Here is a 5,837-nt window from a genome sequence, read left to right as displayed (position 1 = left end):
CAAATTTTGTATTTAAATAATATTGTTTTAAAATAGACAAAACTGTGAGTTAAAACTTAAAATTAAAATGCATGGAAGGTGGTGAATTTCGAGATTTAATACGATAAAACAAAACAGAATGTGTGTCGAAACGTGTTGAAGTGTCTTCATGCAACGTCAGTTGTGAGTTACAAACCGTTTCGCAATACAATCATCACATATATACTATTTGTTTCAAATTGATTTGAAACGGCATAAAGGAAGTTTAAAATGTCGCCTGCAAGGTAAATATGATACAACTAAACTGAATGTATATATGAAGTGATTTTCACCAATTGGGAAATTAAGTGAAAACAACCCAGAAGTGCAATAACTTTATTGCAAAACGGGTTGGAGTGTTTTATTGCAATTTGTAATTTTTATAACAACCTGTTTAGCAATTAACCCGTTTTTCAAAAATTTTATTGCAAAACGGGTTGGAGCGTCTTATTGCAATTTGAAATTTTTATAACAACCCATTTTGCAATAATAACATGACACATGCATTAACTAATTCAAATGGAATGGAAAGATTAAAAAGGAAATTTAAAATATCGTATTGAAATAATATTATTTCCAAATATAGACAAAACTGTTAGTTTCCACTAAAAAGTAAAAAGCATTGAAGGCGATGCATTTCGAGATTGAATGCGATAAAACAATACAAAATGTAAATAGAAAGTGTTTCAACCTATTAAGTACTGAAGTGAAGATAACGCCGAAATGCAATAATTTACTTAAAAAACGTGTTGAAGTGTCTTCATGCAATGTGAGTTGTGTGTAACAAACCGTTTCGCAATAAAATCATCACATATATACTATTTTTTTCAAATTTCTTTGAAACGGAATAAAGTAAGTTTAAAATGTCGCCTTCAAGGTAAATATGATAAAACTAGAGTGAATGTATATATTTATGAAGTGATTTTCACCAATTGGGGAATTAAATGAAGACAACCCAGAAGTGCAATAATTTTATTGCAAAACGGGTTGGAGTGTTTTATTGCAATTTGTAATTTGTATAACAACCCGTTTTGCAATAAACCCGTTTTGCAATAATTTTATTGCAAAACGGGTTGGAGCGTTTTATTGCAATTTGATTTTTTTTATAACAACCCGTTTTGCAATAAACCCGTTTTGCAATAACACAATGACACGTGTATTAATTAATTCAAATTGATTGTAAACATTAAAAAGGATATTTAAAATATCGTTTTTTTATATTTCCAAATATGGACAAAACTGTTAGTTTCCACTAAAAAGTAAAAAGCATTGAAGGCGATGCATTTCGAGATTTAATGCGATAAAACAATACAAAATGTAAATAGAAAGTGTTTCAACCTATTTAGTACTGAAGTGAAGATAACGCCGAAATGCAATAATTTACTGAAAAAAACGTGTTGAAGTGTCTTCATGCAATGTGAGTTGTGTGTAACAAACCGTTTCGCAATAAAATCATCACATATATACTATTTTTTTCAAATTTCTTTGAAACGGCATAAAGTAAGTTTAAAATGTCGCCTTCAAGGTAAATATGATAAAACTAGAGTGAATGTATATATTTATGAAGTGATTTTCACCAATTGGGGAATTAAATGAAGACAATCCAGAAGTGCAATAATTTTATTGCAAAACGGGTTGGAGTGTTTTATTGCAATTTGTAATTTGTATAACAACCCGTTTTGCAATAAACCCGCTTTGCAATAATTTTATTGCAAAACGGGTTGGAGCGTTTTATTGCAATTTGATTTTTTTTTAACAACGCTGTTTTGCAATAAACCCGTTTTGCAATAATACAATGACACGTGTATTAATTAATTCAAATTGATTGTAAACATTAAAAAGGAAATTTAAAATATCGTTTTTTTTATATTTCCAAATATGGACAAAACTGTTAGTTTCCACTAAAAAGTAAAAAGCATTGAAGGCGATGCATTTCGAGATTTAATGCGATAAAACAATACAAAATGTATATAGAAAGTGTTTCAACCAATTTAGTACTGAAGTGAAGATAACGCCGAAATGCAATAATTTACTGAAAAAACGTGTTGAAGTGTCTTCATGCAATGTGAGTTGTGTGTAACAAACCGTTTCGCAATAAAATCATCACATATATACTATTTTTTTCAAATTTCTTTGAAACGGCATAAAGTAAGTTTAAAATGTCGCCTGCAAGGTAAATATGATAAAACTAGGCTGAATGTATATATTTATGAAGTGATTTTCACCAATTGGGGAATTAAATTAAGACAACCCAGAAGTGCAATAATTTTATTGCAAAACGGGTTGGAGTGTTTTATTGCAATTTGTAATTTGTATAACAACCCGTTTTGCAATAAACCCGTTTTGCAATAATTTTATTGCAAAAAGGGTTGGAGCGTCTTATTGCAATTTGAATTTTTTATAACAACCCGTTTTGCAATAAACCCGTTTTGCAATAAAATTATTGCAAAACGGGTTGGAGTGTCTTATTGCAATTTTTTTTTTACAACCCGTTTTGCAATAAACCCGTTTTGCAAAAAAATTATTGCAAAACGGGTTGGAGTGTTTTATTGCATTTTTTTTAACAACCCGTTTTGCAATAAACCCGTTTTGCAATAAAATCACCACACATTTATTTGCAAAAATTTATTGCAAAACGGGCTGGAGTGTCTTATTGCAATTTGTAATTTGTATAACAACCCGTTTTGCTATAAAATCATCACACATGTATTATTTAATTCAAATTGATTTGAAACTCTGAAATGAACATTTCAAATGTCGTATGTACGGATTTAAGTTAAACACATATTAAGACCAGGTTGTAAGATTTGCCCAAATAATAAAATACATGGCAAGATATTAAATGCAGCAGAAAATATGATAAAACAACACAATATTTTTATAGAAAATGATTTCCAAAAAAATGGGAATTATGCGAAGAAAACCCATAATTCAATTTGTTTATTGTAGTGTGTTTTTGCAATGTGATTTTTTTTTATAACAACGCGGTTTTCAGGAATATCATTACATATATACTAATTGATTCAAATTGATCAGAAAATGTATTCAGGAAGTTCCAAATGTATACGGACACTGTGAATGAACAAAAACTGTAACGAGGCCCCAAAAGTCAACGTCAGTAGGCGTTTTACGAAGGATAACAGCCACACCAGGTAGGTTTTTGTCAATATCTCTGCTGATTGTCCTCTGGTTTTCATACGACCTGGTGCAGGCAATTAAGCATGCATAAAGCTTGCGATCGGTATATCACGTGTGGTGTGTGTTGCTTTGGTTTTCGAGAACACTTCGACACAAATTTTCATTGTAGAAGCAAACGTATTTAAACACACAAAGAGTCGGTGTTTACAAAAATAAACGATCACATAACTATCTATTTGTTACCGGACGAACATATATTACCAAGTTTTTCGAAAATATGTTTCGGATAATAAATATACGTTTAAAGAGTAGAATCTAATATGGCAAACGTCAGTAGTACATTTTAGAATGGCAAACGTCAGTAGCCAAACAATGCAAACGCAATCAATGCAATCCAAAACGGGTTGTTATAAAATATCAAATTGCAATAAAACACTCCAGCCCGTTTTGCAATAAAATTATTGCACTTCTGGGTTGTCTTCATTTAATTCCCCAATTGGTGAAAATCACTTCATATATACATTCGGCTTAGTTTTATCATATTAACCTTGCAGACGACATTTTAAACTTCCTTCATACCGTTTCAAATCAATTTGAAAAAAATAGTATATATGTGATGATTTTATTGCGAAACGGTTTGTTACACACAACTCACATTGCATGAAGACACTTCAACACGTTTTTTCAGTAAATTATTGCATTTCGGCGTTATCTTCACTTCAGTAGTAAATAGGTTGAAACACTTTCTATATACATTTTGTATTGTTTTATCGCATTAAATCTCGAAATGCATCGCCTTCAATGCTTTTTACTTTTTAGTGGAAACTAACAGTTTTGTCCATATTTGGAAATATAAAAAAACGATAATTTAAATTTCCTTTTTAATGTTTACAATCAATTTGAATTAATTAATACACGTGTCATTGTATTATTGCAAAACGGGTTTATTGCAAAACGGGTTGTTATAAAAAAAATCAAATTGCAATAAAACGCTCCAACCCGTTTTGCAATAAAATTATTGCAAAGCGGGTTTATTGCAAAACGGGTTGTTATACAAATTACAAATTGCAATAAAACACTCCAACCCGTTTTGCAATAAAATTATTGCACTTATGGATTGTCTTCATTTAATTTCCCAATTGGTGAAAATCACTTCATAAATATATACATTCACTCTAGTTTTATCATATTTACCTTGAAGGCGACATTTTAAACTTACTTTATTCCGTTTCAAAGAAATTTGAAAAAAATAGTATATATGTGATGATTTTATTGCGAAACGGTTTGTTACACACAACTCACATTGCATGAAGACACTTCAACACGTTTTTTAAGTAAATTATTGCATTTCGGCGTTATCTTCACTTCAGTACTTAATAGGTTGAAACACTTTCTATTTACATTTTGTATTGTTTTATCGCATTCAATCTCGAAATGCATCGCCTTCAATGCTTTTTACTTTTTAGTGGAAACTAACAGTTTTGTCCATATTTGGAAATATAAAAAAAACGATATTTTAAATTTCCTTTTTAATGTTTACAATCAATTTGAATTAATTAATACACGTGTCATTGTATTATTGCAAAACGGGTTTATTGCAAAACGGGTTGTTTAAAAAAAAAATTGCAATAAGACACTCCAACCCGTTTTGCAATAATTTTATTGCAAAACGGGTTTATTGCAAAACGGGTTGTACCATAGCACTAAGTAACAGTTTTTAGTGATGTATTTTTATAATCTGACGCATACAATTATTTTGCAACGAATCCTTTAATACTGCTTAAATAACAAGATTCTGATTTTGGTCAAATTTCCACGCTAAGACACTTTGAACTGATGGTTATAACATTAATAACCGACGCTTACAAAGCATTTTTTATCAGGGATACGTATTAAAAATAGATTAAATAAAAAATTAACTAATAGACTGATATTTTCTCATCAATATAAAACAATATAAGTTTGTAAAGTGGGAAACTGTATATGAACTCACCCTTTTCTCCATGGTCATTGTTTTCCAGTTTGGGTAGAGCGTTGGCATCGCAATGTCCCGAAGTGGATGGTTGTAAAATGAAGATTGATTCTAAACCAACAAGATAATATTACATGATTCGCAAATTGATTGCCCAATGTATTAAACTTTTAAATAATAACGTGTACATTCATAATTTAGTCCACATACATGTTAGACTATTCGTACTTCGCATCATTCTGTAACGGTAACTCAATGCCTGCATAAGTATATAGAATGGATGTCCGGCAAGCGCAGTGGTTGATACGCTCGCTTCTTCCCTATGCCACCCGGGTTCAATTCCCGTTCCCGGCAGCATTTGTTTGGTTGTATGTCACCATACCGGTCAGGTGGGGTTTCCTCCGGTAACTACGGCTTTCCCCCACAACACAAGACCACAACAAAATGGAAAACATCTTTCAATCACAACGAAATAGCTGGAAATTACAGTCACACTCCAGGTCAACACATAATGTAGATTCTGGCTCGGAAAGGACCTCATAAACTTCGAAATACACACACACACTAGTATATAGAACATGATGCAGTGATTTGTTTGTTGTTTATATTGCTTTCATATTATCTGGCTAAAAATAGTAATGAAATAGTGTATTTATCTTCATTATTTTACATCAGTACGTTTAAATGGAAACAATGAAATCACCGTTTT

The sequence above is a fragment of the Dreissena polymorpha genome, chromosome 2 (genome assembly GCF_020536995.1).
Source record: "Dreissena polymorpha isolate Duluth1 chromosome 2, UMN_Dpol_1.0, whole genome shotgun sequence".
NCBI lineage: Eukaryota > Metazoa > Mollusca > Bivalvia > Myida > Dreissenidae > Dreissena > Dreissena polymorpha.
Note: the sequence above shows the minus strand (reverse complement) of the source record.